We start from the raw sequence: 14,401 nt of genomic DNA, 5'->3' as shown, positions 1-14,401 counted from the left end.
ACTAGCTACAACACAGATTAATTCATGTCCATATCCCACACATATAAAGTACTTAGGTAGCATTATTACATAAATAGAGTTTTGAAAACTCTCAACCTAACGAAGTCTACTCTAAACAGATAAGAACATGAAGCTCCAGCTGCATCAACCTCCTCTCCATGGCGACAAAAAAGTTGTTGACCCCTCTAATTTTATCCCCCTTTGACATAAAGCACCAAAAAGAGAAGAAAAGAAGAAAGACCAACACTCACTCCTCATCTTCTTGGATGGTGTCCCAATCGACACCATCTGCACTAGCAGCTCCACTAGCACCTGCAACATCCTCCTCACCACCATCATCGTCGTTGGAGGAGGAGGAAGAGGACACCACCGCCCTCCCTTAGCGATGGGTGGTAGAAGTCTTACACTCACGCCTGGTGCTTCTCCTCATGGACTACAAGGTGGAGCTCAACCTCGTGTGAGGGTCAAGCTCTGGCAGCTCCTATTCCTCCTTATCGTCATCATCCTCTAAATCTATGTCGAAGAGGCTAGGGAGGTTGTCAAACCTCGGCGGTGACTGTACTGGAGAAAGAGGTGGCAGCCTTGCATGCTCTCTAGCCTCCCGATTAGCTTCATGGTTCTCCAACCAGTCCTCATATGCGGTCCTCGCTGCATACGTGCATGTGGTGAAAATGGCCTTGGTCCATTTCCCAAACTTCTCCATCTTCTTTTCCTTGCAAGGCCTAGAGCGAGACAACTCAGGCACGTTCTCAACTAACAGAGAGCATCTCACTGCCCTGCTAGCACCTAAGGCTTGGGTCTTCTCAATCTTGTAGATGGTGTGGAGACCATCTTTATCAAATCTGTAACTAGTGACCCTATCAATCATGAATATGAGATAGGGGGCATAGGGTATCCCCTTTCTCCCATCCTCCATGGCATTCCTCAGCTCACGCCACATGAAGCAAGGGACATTGAACCTATCACCTCTAGGAGCAACCCTAGCAAGCACATTCCTCACATAGCCATTAAGATCTGAAGCTGCTCCATCCTTGGGATCTATTGTGTGCCTAATCAAATTGTTCATAATGTAGTAGTAGCTCTTCAAGCCACTAACCTTACCATCTACACTTCTCCTGCCAATCCACATATATGCAATGTCATGGATCTCAGCTCTAGCCTCATCATGAATATAAGTGAAGCCCTGCTGCTTCTCTCCAAAACCAAGGATCTGGCTGAAAGTCACAAAGTCAATCCTATAATGTCGTCCCTTAGTCATCCAGCGAATCTCATCAGTGTAGATGTCATAGAAGAAGGTTGTATGAAACTTGGCTAGCACTTCCTCATTCCAATTGTACCAAAAGCTCAAGATATCAGTGAGGCCAAATAGCTCACAAGCCTTGATCACTTTGTTGAACTCAGGCTCATTCTTCCCCCTCATTTCCTCCCAATCAACAAACTGCATCTTGACAATCTTTGACTTTTTGGAGTTGAAAATCACTAAGGCATAAAAGTTGGAATGAAACTCATTCCAAAACCTATAGTCCACCCCCAAATCCTTTGGCTGCTCATAAGGATTGTTCTCACGTGCTTCTTCCACCATCTTTAGCTTTCCCGCATAGTTGAGCACGGGATGAGCACATGTGTCAATGGGACGCCTCATGATCACTCCCTTAGAATACTCTCTGATGTAACCTCTGTCAAACTCCTCAAGGTGAGGTGGAGTATCTGGGCAAGCACCTAGAGCAATGGTGCTGCCAGCCCCCTCTAAGTTCTCCTCCTCCTAGATCAACTGATGCCTTCTCCCCCTTTCACTAGGATCCCCTCTGCCTACTACACTGCTGCTGCCCCCTATGGTTCTACCACAACCACAATGAGGCATTTGCTTGTCACGAGGCTTGGTCATCTTCCTCTTCCCCCTCCGGTCATCTTCACCTTCGAAGGCCATCTACGCAAAAACATGGACCAAAATGAGAACTATACAAATGGAGAGTAGAAGTTACCCTATAAAGCAAGTTAAGTACTCAAGAAGAGTCAATGTGCAAGCGACGGAACAACTGATATGGTACTGCCCCCAGACGTGTGGCACTGTCGCACTAGTTGTTTCACTAAGACTGCATTTTGCATCTTCTTGTCTACTGAACTTACTTCATATTTTAACCCCCAGCCCACTATACAATCTCAACAAGCATAAACATGTCTATGTCATCGATTCATCTAGATATGATTGAGAGAAAGCCTAGTAATCATGAATCTTAGCATTGGGAGCTGAGTGAAATAGATAAAGTGAGTCAACCATCGAACCAAGAGTTTAGCACTGCCAGCTTTGCCACAGAGGTGTGGCACTACCGCACTGAGGGTGTGGCATTGCCACAATAGTTAATTTGGCTCCAAGGTTGAATCACAATTTCTACTTCAATCAATCCTTAAAGCACCATCCAAACTACTATCAACTTTCCAATCAACCATCCAAGACAACTAGAATTGACACATTGCATAGATCGAAAAGGAATATGGTTTCACCTTTGATTCACGTGAATTGAGGAGGAAAGAGATGAAATGGCTCCGCCCAAGAGCTTCAATGGCCACCTGTGACACGGGAGGGAACCGGTGCATGGCGTGCGGCACTACTGGAGGTGGTGGTGGTGCTGGACAGAGGCGGCGATGGAGCTATCACGCGTGAGAGGAAGAGAAGGGTGATGGCGTCGGGTGAAAAGTGAGGGGAGGGTTACCCTAGGCTAGATGAAAAGAGAAGGAGACATGGGCCCCATGGTAATAGGCTATTGTGGGCCGAATTCTAGTTGGAATTCAAAGTACGGCACTGCCGCTCGCCACACGTGGCACTGCCACAAGGCAGGCGCGGCACTGCCGCACTCCCCAGAACAGCAAGATTTAGCTACTAACTAAATAGCTATATACATATAGGATATGGACACATATCTCAAGCACACTATGATCAGTAGTAAATAATCAATACAAACAATGATCATAATACACTTGTTTCTTATGATAAATCATTTTGAAGCACAGTATTTGAACCTTTCCAATTCATTTCTCCTATCGATGCTAATTTATCAATCAAGGTGTGCTATAGTTCAAACCATGTTACAAGAATCAAGAATATTTAGCTCACTACACAAAGCACAAAACCTTGACTCATCGAGCGGCTTAGTGAAGATATCGGCTAGTTGCTTTTCGGTGCTCACATGGTGAATTTCGATATCTCCTTTGATTTTGTGGTCTCTCAAGAAATGATGTCTGATGTCTATGTGCTTAGTTCTTGAGTGGCTTACGAGATTGTTGGCGAACTTTATGGCACTTTCATTGTCATACAAGAGTGGGATTTTGGTAAAGTGACATCCGAAATCTTGAAGAGTTTGCCTCATCCAAAGTAGTTGAGCACAACAAGCATCGGCTACAACATACTCGGCCTCGGCGGTGGAAAGGGCTACACAATTTTGCTTCTTAGAACTCCAAGACAGTAGGGACCGTCCAAGGAATTAACATGTCCCCAAGGTGCTTTTTCGATCTACTTTGCAATAGGCGTAATCGGAATATGAATACCCAAGTAGATCGAACTTAGAGCCCTTAGGATACCAAAAGCCAAGATTAGGAGTGTGTACTAAATATCTCAAGATTCTCTTAACGGCCACTAAGTGGCACTGTTTTGGGTTAACTTGAAATCTAGCACATATGTACACACTAAGCATAATATCGGGCCTAGATGCACACAAATAAAGTAGAGAGCCGATCATGGAGCGATATACCTTAGTATCCACGACTTTCCCTTCATCATTGAGATCTAGATGTCCATTGGTTGGCATGGGAGTTTTGATAGGCTTAGCATTCACCATGTCAAACTTCTTGAGCATATCATGGGTGTACTTCGTTTGGCTAATGAAAGTTCCATCCTTCACTTGCTTGATTTGAAATCTAAAGAAGAACTTTAATTCACCCATCATAGACATCTCAAATCTCTTGGTCATGATCCTACTAAATTCCTCATAAAAAGAATGATTAGTACTGCCAAATATTATGTCATCGACATATATTTGGCACACAAATATATCTTTGTCGACTTTATGAGTGAAAAGGGTAGGATCAGCTTTGCCTATTTCAAAGCCTTGTTTAAGCAAGAATTCCTTAAGGCATTCATGCCATGCTCTTGATGCTTGCTTAAGCCCATAGAGTGCCTTTTGGAGTTTGTAGCATGGTTGGGAAACTTGTGATCTTCAAAGCCCAGTGGTTGCTCAACATAGACAAGTTCTTGAATAGGGCCATTGAGAAATACACTCTTCACATCCATTTGATATAGCTTCAAGTTGTGATGAGCGGCATAGGCTAAAAGCATTCGGATTGCTTCAAGGCTTGCCACCAGTGCATATGTTTCTTCAAAGTCTAAGACCTCTACTTGAGTGAAACCTTGAGTAACCAATCTTACTTTGTTCCTTGTCACCACTCCATTCTCATCTTGCTTGTTGCGAAAGACCCACTTGGTGCCAATGACATTGGTATTGGGTTGTTCCACCAAGGTCCACACTTGGTTTCTTTCGAGTTGTTGAGCTCTTCTTGCATGGCCATCACCCAATCCGGGTCTCCAAGTGCTTGTTCTAACCCCTTTCGAAGACTCCCAAGGATGTTGTCAACGGGATGATCCCATTGTATTATTTGACTTAGCCTTGGATGCTCAAAAGCCTCTTATTCATCTTCTAGACCTTCATCATTTTCTTGCTCAAATATGGATTGTAGGTCTTGTCCATGAGCTAGAGTCGAATCAGCTACTGCTGACTGTGTAGGTGTGGCACTGCCACTCTCAAGTGCGGCACTACCACATGCAGGTGTTGCAGTAGGTGTCTTCTGCTATTTAGCATAAGGTACATCAGTGGAAATAGGTGCAACAACAACTTGAGCAACCTCCACTTTAGTGACTTTCATCTTCTTGTGGTCTAATATCATCAATAGCCAATTGCTTGATTGCTTCACATGGTGGATCCTCCTTTCCTACAACACTTGAATCAACTTGCTCTATTTGAGAGCCATTAGATTCATCAAATATCACGTCTACCGCAATCTCAACTTTTTGGAGGTTTTGTTGAAGACACGGTAGGCATGCTCATTTGATCCATAACCAAGAAGAATACCTTCATCAACTTTAGGTGCAAACTTAGAGGTTTTGGGTTTCTTGTTAAGTATGAAACACTTGCACCCAAATACACTAAAGTAAGATACCTTAGTCTTGTTACTAGTTAGAAGCTCATATCAAGTTTTCTTCAACTTCTTGTGTAGGTAGAGGCGGTTGATGGCATGGCAAGCGATGTTGACGGCCTCGCACCAAAAGATGTCTAGCATCTTGTACTCATCTAGCAGTGTCCTTGCCATGTCAATGAGTGTACGATTCTTTCTCTCTACTACACCATTTTGTTGAGGGTGTATGGAGTTGAAAACTCATGCTTGATGCCCTCTTCATCAAGAAATTCCTCAACTAGAGTATTCTTCAATTCGGTCCCATTGTCGCTTCTCACTTTCTTGATGGGAAGATCGAACTCCTTTTGAGCTCTTCTAACAAATATCTTCACCTTCTCTTGAACTTGGCACTTGTCATGCAAGAAAAATACTCAAGTGAAACGGGAATAGTCATCAACAATAACAAGACCATATTTGTTACCCCCGATACTTAAGTAGGTGACCAGTCCAAAGAGATCCATATGTATTAGCTCCAATGGTTACTTGGTGGTCATGATGCTCTTTGGTGGGTGAGGTACGCCAACTTGCTTTCCGGCTTGACAAGCGCTACAAATCCTATCTTTCTCAGAGTGAATATTTGTTAGTCCAAGGATGTGTTCATCTTTTAGAAGTTTCACCAAGTTTCTCATCCCAACATGAGCTAGTCGATGATGCCAAAGCCAACCCATGCTAGATTTTGCCACTAAATAAGTCTCAAGCTTAGCTTTACTTTTGTTGAAATCAACTAAGTAAAGCTTGTTCTTTAATCGACCCGTTAAGACAATAGAGGAATCCTCCCTTCTAAAGACTTTTACACCCTTATCCGTAAAGAGACAATTGTAGCCCATCTCACACAATTGAGAAATGGACAACAAGTTGTAACTTAACGAATCAACATGTAATACATTTGTAATTGAATGCTCAAGGGTTATAGCAACTTTATCGAGACCAATCACATCCCCCTTTGAATTGTCTCCAAAGACAATATTTTCATTTGAGTGTGTCATCGGGGAATATGATGAGAACATACTCCTTTCTCCAGTCATGTGATTTGTACATCAACTATCAAGCACTCAACTTGATCCACCAGAGGAGTATGCCTACAAAACAAGTTAAGTTGCTAGATTTAGGTCCCTAATTTGACTTGGGACCTTGCATGTTAGTCATAAAAAACTTAGGAACCCAAATAGAAGTATTCCTATATATGTTGGTTTCCTTTTCAACATATTTGGAAACCACTTTTCCACTGCTATTGCTCTTCAAAACAAAGCATGATGTCAAGCTTTGTCGAGGTGCATAGATCTTTTATTGATAGGCATACTTGTTCTTGTTGCCCCACATTGATTCCTTAGGCTTCTGGAAAACCTGTTTCTGCTGGAACACCTTCTTCTTGGGCTTAGTTTGATCAGGAACATAATTGATAGCCATCCCATTTTTGCGGGGCATGGCACTGCCGCCTTCACCGTGGCACTGCCGCTGTGTGGCACTATCGCTCGGGGACGCTGCACTGCCACGGTCTATGCAGGCTGATCTATACCAATTTTGCCCTTTCTCTCAAACTGCACACACTCATAGCCATTCACTATCCTTCTTCCATTTGTCTTGGCTCCTTTTGTGTGTCCAAGCCCATGCTTGATTGAGGGATGACTTCCTTACTTGAATTGTGGCCCTTTTGATTCATCATTCTTCTTGTCATTAGATTGGGTCTCACCCATCCACCCTTTTCTAATGATTTCATTGAGCCTAGCAATCTCCTTTCTCATAGCCTCTATGTTTGCAAGGTTAGTGGAATAGGCATTCAAATCAAGATTAAAATATTTTCCACAACCATGACTAGTGGAGGGAGTAGAGGTTTCCTTTGCCTTAGGGAGATGTGAGTTGCTATCCCAAAGAATATCATATTGCATCTCAAGTTCTTTGTGCTTTTCATCCAAGTCACAATACTTTTTCTTGAGAGCTTTATTTGATTTCTTTGTAATAGCATGGTCCTCTTGCTCTTTGGCCAAAGCCTTGTGCAAGGATTCCACCTCACTTTTCTCCAATGCAAGAGCTTCTTTGCTAGCAATGTAGAGATCCTCTTGTTGGATAAGAGTCTCTTCTCTAGATTCTAGCTTAGCTTGGACACTCTCTAAATCCTCCATTAGCTTAGTGATGAATAATTTGGTCTTTCCATCCAAATTTTTAGTTATCATGTTTATTTCTTCATCACTAGAGCTATCACTAATATCACTACTAGAGATATCACTAGGAGGTGGAGGACATTTGGCCTTCGATTTAGATTTTACCTTCTCATGCTTTGCCATGAGACAAATGTGAGGGGAGTGGTAGTTATCGTTGGACATGTTGTTGAAGAGCTTTGGTGTAGGGGATGACTTATGAATAGCAATGGTTGCAACCTTCTTATCCTCCTGACTTGTGCTCTCTCTAGTTGAGTCCCATTCATGTCCAATATGAGCCTCTCCCATGCACTTCTATGGTCGGCCCTCTCCTCTTTCTTGTCCTTCTTGTATTTGTTGTCCTTGATCTCATATGAACACTTAGTAATGAAGTGATCGGTGCTACCACAATTGTAGCATGTCCTCTTTTTCTTGTTTGGAAAGTTTCTCTTCATTATCTTGTAGCCTTACTTCTTTAGCCCCTTGTGAAACCTCTTCATAAAGAGAGCAACATCATCAACCTTCTCATATTGATCATCATCATTTTCACTTTCACTTGAAGATGATGTGGTTTCTACTCTTTCTTGGACTTGCTTGATTGCTTTGGGCTTGCTAGTTGAAGCTTGCTTATTGATCTTGGACTTGCTTGTAGAGCCTTGCTTACTTGATTTGTTGGCCTTGAGAGCTATATCCTTGATCTTGATGCCTTCTAGATTTGCTTGTCATTCACCAAGATTCTTCCTCTCATTTGCTTCTTCTCTTTGCATGTCAAAGGTCAAGATCCTCCCAAGTACATTATTTGGTGTGAAGTGCTCAAACTTCTTCTTGTCTCTAATTAGAGTCACTACGGTCTCATTTCTAGGTGAATAAGCATCCAACATAATCTTGACAACTTTATGATCATCTAGCTCATTACAACCATAGCCTCTAATCTTGCCCACTATTGTCATAAACCTATCAAACATCTCTTGTGGCCCTTCTCCATCCAAGATTACAAAACCAGTTGAGCTTTGACATAAACAAATCAATTCTTGCCTTTCTCACTTTGTCAACCCCTTCATGTGCTAGGTGCAAAGTGTCCCATATTTGCTTGGAAATATCAACCCCAATCACTCTATTGTACTCATCACCATCTAAAGCACTAAGCAACACACTTGTGGCTTGACCATTGAGGTGAATGATTCTCATCTCTTCTAGTGTTGGGTTCTTGGGATCAACCAGTGGCTCAAATCCATTGCAAACAATCTCCTAAATACCGGGGTGAAGACCTATAAGATAGGCTCTCATAAAGTGCTTTCACTTGGCAAAGTTAGTTCCATTGAAATGGGGCAGCTTGCCCATGGGCACATTGATGAAAGACCTCCGATCATGGTTAGTCATAGGTATAGAAGAGTAGTTAAAGGATACTGCGTTATATTTGTTGTTGTTGGCTTTGCCCTTTTCTCTCTTCTCCTTCTTGTCCCCCTTCAACACTTGGTAGGACTCATCATCATCTCCATCTTCGGAACTACTTGATATGTCACTTGATGATGCATTTGTTGCCTTCTCTGCTTCTTCCTAGCTTCTCTCCTTCTTCTTACTTCTCTTATGAGCTTTCTTTCTTCTTTTCTTTGCTTCTTGTCTTCTAACCGCTGTTGCTCCTTCTTCCTCCCTCTTGCTTCTCTTTTGAGCTTTCTTGCCTCCTTCCTTCTTCTTCTCTTATTATCATTGAGAGCTCTTTCGGCATCGGTAGCCTCAAAATGTAGTAGCGTGGTGTTGCTTGTTGTTGACGCGCTCAACTCGCTGCTATCGGTGTCGACATCCACCGGCTTCACACCACTAGTTCCTCCTCCGGGCTCCATACCTCATGCAGTGAAGCGCACATGAGGTAACCTGCTCTGATACCACTTATAGGATCTCTGGTTAGTCTAGAGGGGGGTGAATAGGCCTGTCAAAACAAACACTCAAACTTTCATCAAACTCAACCTCACAGCACTGCCGGACAGCGGCACTGTCGGGCCAGAACAGCTGCACTGCTGCACCTACAGATAACTTCGAGTCATAGTTCAAAATCAGTGAATGTAAACTTGAATTGGAGAAATTTCATAGTTCCTTGCAGGTATGAGATTCATAGATCGAGAGCTAGAAGTGTCGGTAGTGCCTCTCTCCAGGTGCCGCGACTTAAGTGCGGCAGTGCCTCTCTCCAGGTGCGGCACTGCCGCACCAGGCAAGACAACAAGGGCAAGAGTGGAGTGTTGGTTGTCTTGGCTGAGTAACTGAGGATGTATGTGTAAGATTGAGCACTTGGTAACACATGTTATCTTAAGCATTATGTCCCCCTTTATAGTACGGCTTTTCTTATACTCAATTTCAAAATATAAAAGAATTTAAACCTCCTTTGAGTTTGAAGCCATCAACATTTATAATTGGGAGCTCCTCCATTTCATATAACATCCTCAAATATAGATTCTCTGCTTATCATCTCAATAAATTTCATTAGTTCTCTAATTGTGTGGTCATTATCACCAAAACCTACAATTATGGCTTGATTGCACTTTCAAAAAATCCTAGTTGTAGGATACATTCTCTCAAATGCAGGCCCTTAAAACCTCTTGCTACAATTCTTCATCAGATGGATAAAACAATCTCTATGCTCTGCCTAAGGGTATACCTTCTTCACTGCATTCTCTAGGCCCTTGTAAGCATCTGAACTCATAGCTAGGTGAGGTGGATTCCAAATTGCCTTCTGCAACTGCTGAATAAACCAAGTCTAATTATCAGTAGTCTTGTTGGGTTCATAAACCCAGGGCCCCCAATGGACCCGCTTCCCTATAAAACTTGGCCCAGTAGGCGACGCAACGACAACACACGCCTGGGCCGCCCCAGATACACAATGATAGGCCAAGACCATGATTCGATCCCCGACCGGCACCTCCAGCCAGGAGATCTGGTCGGAGCCCCGACCAGAAGGCCTAGCCATGGTGGGACCGTAGCTCGACTTCGACCCCCTTTCTCCGACTGAGGATACGTTGGGCCTCTGCTCGCTGCTCTTTCCCGATCGACACGGTCGGGGCCGACTGGGAACGACCGACCAGAGACGCCTGCTCGGTTTGGGCCCGAGGAGCAGGCGGAGCAAATAAGGTAAGGCGTTCAAGTCAACTACAATACCGAGGACCGTACCCTGCCATGCCTTGCGCACCTGTAGGACGGTGTCATCAGGCCATGTTAGACAAACATTGTACAGCCTGCCAGACATGTTAGAGCATGAACAGTATTGTGGGCGCCGATGTTTGCCATACCAGGAAAACACTGTATAGCCTGCCAGACGCGTCAGAGCATGAGCAGTGTTGTGGGCACCAATGTTTGTCGTACCAGGCAAACACTGTATAGCATGTTAGACGCGTCAGAGCATGAACAGTGTTGTGGGCGTCGATGTTCGTCGTACCAGGCAAACACTGTGCAGCCTGCCAGATACAACAGAGCATGAATAGTAAGGTGACGATGGCAGCGTAAACAGTATGGCGGGCGACGACGGCTATCCCATACCCAATGGCGTGGACAACAAGACTAGGCAGCGCCCATATATAGTCTCTCTCTTTCTCTCTGACTTGTAAGGCCATCCCCTTCAACTATAAAAGGGGATGCGCTCTCTCTCAACCACAAGACGACTGGAGGAGACGATAGCAAAATAGCTCTAGAGTTCGACACTACATAGTCTATACGCTCTCAACAGCTGATAAGCTCAAACACACAGAGCATACACTCTAATACTTAGCGCACGTCTGAGCATCCGTCACTCTCGGCCACTTGGTTCAGAGTCCAATCGGGCCTCTAACATTCCCTTCTCATTCCTTACTCGTTTGTAACCACACAGTAAACTTCGAGCACCTGGGCTCAGAAATAAAGTCATCAACCGACCTCAACTAGACATAGGGCCCGTTGTCTGAACTAGTATAAATTTTGTGTCATCGCGTGCTAGGCCATATCTGATCACAACGCATGACAAAACTATAAATATTTACTTATTGACCACATTTCACACCGACAAGTCTCACCATCAAAAAATCCAAATGCAACTAGAAACATCGAGTTGTGCCCATCTAGTGTTGTAGCTGAAGGTACATGTTCATTCCATCTATCATTGAGAGCTGTAGAGTCAATACTCAAAAATAGCCGACAACCATTTAGGAAACCATCAATGCATGGCTTCAAACAACAAAAGAATCTATGGAAAATACACCTTCCTCCTTATTCACGACATCTATCTCTACAACACTTTATGGCATTCTGAGCTCAATCTATGTCTTGAAGTTGAACAAATATCCAAAACTTTCTTCCCATATGCCAAAAATGTGTTGTCTTGCAACATCCCTACCAAGATGCACAGTGGCATACCCAATTTTGACTTGATACTTATCCTCTAACTCCTTCTGCAGTTTCGTTGCAGTCATGTTTGGATCTTTCTTTAGAAAAGGGATTGCCTTCTCTACTACCCATTTGTAGTTTGCCATCTTGGTTTTCACTCTTGCAGTAAACGGACAAAAATGTTTTCCTTTATTCAATGTAACCTGTCAAATTGAAACAAAAATGCTAGTATCATAACATACATGCATGACTTACAAGAGTGCACAATATATTAAGTTAGCATGCTACATGTGAAGATGTTAGTACCCTGACTTGTTGCTGATCTCACATCAACCTTGCTACAATAGACCATTGACAGCCCTCAGCTTTGTAGTGCCCTCTGAACAAATCTTTACAAGATTTCTCTGTTGCAAGTTGAAATTGTTCCTTTATAGTATGCTATCGCACTACAGCCCTGAACTCATTCATACTAGCATATATGGTTCCAACTTGCATTGGAGGGTTTTCTCTGTCATACAAAACAAGATCCTCACCAGGTACATGATCATCAACCAACAACTCTGTACCTTGTAGGTCCACATCATCAAGATTAGTTGCATTCTCCTTTTCAGCCGCCATACTAGCTTGTTTAGCTCTCCCATCCTCTGCTCTAAGCCCAACAAACTCGTACATTGTTTCCTCATCCATCACAGGAAGTGCAATACCAATCTGGTCTTCTGCAAGAGGAGTTATCTCCACACTGTCCCAATCAATTTCATGAGAAACAACAATAGGATTGCTCGATTCCCCAGGTTCTGTGGCATTATCCTGGCCCACATTACTCACTGCTGGCTCTGTAACAGCTAAGTTAGAAAACATTTCTACGGGTTTGTCCTCAACATCAACAAACAAGAACAACTTCTTATCATCCATCTTTTTCAGCAAATGCAAGTGACAGTTCTGTATCTCCAGCAACTTCCTTTCTCCACCACCACTCATATCAAATTCATTTATCACAGGCTGCTGCCCACTTCCCCAGTTCACCCTAGCTTTCAAACCACTTCGTAGCATCTCTAGAGTATAATATCGACAATCCACAACCCATTCATCACATTTGCGTGGCACATCAACAGAGCAGCCATCATTCAACTTAGCTGTGAACGGAGAAAACTGAACACACAATCTAAATGCTCCATCTGAATCCGGATCGATTCTACCAGGTACCAACAAAAAATAAAAGGACACAACTTAGATTGTGCCCCAAATCACCAGGAACCCTAAATATGCAGTATAGTGAGAAGGTTTGGGATTGGGGCTCTTACCCTGGAGGAGCTGCCATGGAGGGCGGCCTGCTGTTGGCTGACCCCTTCACCCGCCGGGCAGTGGAGGGCGACCTGCTGTTGGCCGACGCCCCCTCCCCCCCCCCCCCCCCCCGAACCCTAGCGCCTTCCTGCCGATGCGGCCGGAGGTGGGGGCGGACGGGGCAGCCGGAGGCGGGGATGACAAGGCAGAGGACGTACAGGGCGTTCGCCAGCGCAGCGGGACCCCGCCAGCGGCGGCCTTCTGCGGCCGCGGTAGGGAGCTCGTGTGGCGGCGTTCTTGGTGCGGGGTCGCGGCTCGTGCGAGGTGACTAGAAACAGGGGTGAGAAGTGCGACTCAGTTCATTTAGAGAGAGGGACAGTCTGGTGTTTTCGCATGTCCCAAACAGTGAAAAGAGGCCCTTTGAATTAATAAAAGGGAGAAATCATCAAAAAACCTAAATTTCAAAAGAATTCGTATGCGTAGGGTTATATTTTAAAAGGCTTGTGAATTTAATGTTAAATCTTGAGGGGCCCGAATACAGGGTTAAATATCAAAATTTCTCCATTCAGTGCAATCACAAGCCACGCGCCTCCTTTTCCGTGTGGTTCAGAGGTTCTCGATCTCACAGGGACTCTTTTCGTGGTGGCGATCGTGGATGGCAATTTTTGTCTAAAGTCTGCTGCTAGTCTCGGCCGAAACGAACGTGTGCAGCATCAACGGCTCACCGCTGCCGCACTGAGATCGTGCGCCTCGCCGCAGGTGACCCCCACCGCCACCGCGCAAAACGCGAATCGAGTCACCAGCGTCACTGGACACATTGACGGGTGGGCCGTGGGCGGACTGACGGTGTGGCTTCACTGTTGCGCTTGCGCATGGGAGCCCACGCGGCGGGCACGCTAACCGCGCACCGGTGGGTGGTGGCGTCTCGGCATGCCATTTGCCATGGACACTGATGGAGTCGATAAAAAAAAAGACAGGTCAGACCCGTACAGGTACAGCCACTAGGATTCAAGCGCGGGAAAAAAAAATCTATGCATACGGTATCCATACCTGCCCCCCTCTAAAAGTAGACTAACTCTAGCCAACCTTATTCATGCGGCCACGCTCATCCAGCGCATGCTCGCATGCACCAGAAGGAGAAACACGTGTCAAGCATCCAGGCATGCATGCATGGCGCAACTGCAGTTTCCATACAACAGGTGCGGCGCATCGCGCCGGCCCGCCGCCGCGTCCGCGCCGAGGTGGAGGCGTGGAAACTGGGAGCCGGACTCGGATAAGCTCGGCCGCCTCGCCGCGTGCCCGCGTCGCTCTCGCACCGACGCCGCCGCCGCGTCATCAAGTGCTGCCCACATCCTCATCTCAAATTCTCAGTCATGCTCTCATGTCAATGCCTCAATGGGTGGGAGGATAATCCTATT

The 14,401-nt window shown here is 44.9% G+C and overlaps 1 pseudogene; it reads right to left on the bottom strand.

Annotated features, from left to right (window-relative positions):
- The window catches only part of LOC136492224 (uncharacterized), a 28,307-nt pseudogene extending 15,287 nt beyond the window's left edge, over nucleotides 1–13,020 (bottom strand).
- Nucleotides 13,021–14,401: the final 1,381 nt, after the last annotated feature.

This window comes from Miscanthus floridulus, chromosome 11 (assembly GCF_019320115.1).
Source record: "Miscanthus floridulus cultivar M001 chromosome 11, ASM1932011v1, whole genome shotgun sequence".
Lineage (NCBI taxonomy): Eukaryota > Viridiplantae > Streptophyta > Magnoliopsida > Poales > Poaceae > Miscanthus > Miscanthus floridulus.
The sequence above is the reverse complement of the archived record's forward strand: the minus strand, read 5'-3'. Positions and strand labels throughout refer to the sequence as shown.